Source organism: Dendroctonus ponderosae, unplaced genomic scaffold, assembly GCF_020466585.1.
Source record: "Dendroctonus ponderosae isolate FM_Combo_2020 unplaced genomic scaffold, Dpon_F_20191213v2 Dpon_F_20191213_6, whole genome shotgun sequence".
NCBI classification, from domain to species: Eukaryota; Metazoa; Arthropoda; class Insecta; order Coleoptera; family Curculionidae; genus Dendroctonus; species Dendroctonus ponderosae.
In genome coordinates, this window is record NW_026018814.1 from 3,132,543 (window position 1) to 3,134,004 (window position 1,462).

Genomic DNA, 1,462 nt, shown 5'->3' on the forward strand with positions numbered 1-1,462 from the left:
TTCGGTAGACAATTTAGATCAGCAAATAGAACCTGATGGATTTTTGTTGCGCCCATGACTCGTATATTGAAAGATAAATAATTGAAAAGGATCCAGCCTGGATAATTGCAATGGCGGCTTTGGGCAGTCATCAATCGGAAAAATTAAAACCAATATATGACAGATGGCCACTGGTTAACCTTTGTTTCGGCCAGCCTTTAGGGATAATCAGCACCGATTTGCGTTCGCCATAAAAATCTCTTTGGATTGCATTTATTTGAATGCAGCCTTTCAGCTCTTTCAGTTGTTTCAATGCAGCAGCTGCATGATGCTGGGGTGGTGCGGGTAATAATTGTTTTCGATAAATTACGTCGATTTAGAGAGTTTCCAATAATGGAAGACTCTTAGCTCCCAAACAACATAATCTGGAATGGGTGCCAGTGAACTTGAAGCATGGAAAATATATCAATCATGAAGCAACTTTGGGAAGGCCAATCGATATTGGGTGTTCATTTGCAAAAAGTCATCATTTGCAACTTCGAACTACCTCTGTGTTAATTAAGAGCCAACTGATCAATTTCCTGCTGATTAATTCTCGTTGATGTAAAAAACATTTGGTAGCGATGTGAGAATTTCCTCGGGTAATTGGTATTTGTCAGCGAACAATATTTAAATTATCTAGTTAGTTATTGGCATTCCATTGACTGAAATTAATTAACATTTATTAAACAGAGCTTGGCTAATTGCTAAAAACAAAATTTAAAAAAGCGAAATCCGTTAAATTGAATTGAATATGTACACAGTTGATGTTGTTCTTTCATCGATTCGAATTCAATGAAGAAAACGTGATTTAAAGGCCGGGAAGTTATGCGGTCATTTCTGCACTTATCGATTTGTTGCTCTTGCCTGGCTGCCACCAGGAAGTAAAACAGACAAATCGATATCATTATTAATGCACTCGGTTCACTTAGATTGGAATTATCGGTTGTCTGACATTCTATATCTTTTATTGGAAATCACGCCGACGACAACCACTCGACCGAATGCTATCTGCAATCGGCATCAACTAATTGTCCCTGTCGGTTTTCATGCTTACCAATCGAGTTTCGCAATTATTTCTGGCCCAGTTTTCCTTTACTTAAATTTCGTTTACATTGGTAACATTATCTATCAATAACGATTACTGTAATGTTTCAAATTACCGCTTGTACTTTACGTAGATGCGCTCATTAAACATCAATTTGCTACGTCGGCCTGAACAGAGCGGCTAATTAGAACAATTAAGAAAACATCAATGTTGCCCCAACTCACTAAATCGCTAGTTGTTTTTCACACATTTCTACGATGAAATTTCTATCATCGAAACTTTTGCGTTATTGGCTCGTAGAGGTGGGATAAACGGTTATTTTTCTGTAACAAGGTTCCAACGTTCCAGTTTTATGTTGGTAATAGGTTCCAAAATGTCCGATGATGAAGCAAAATC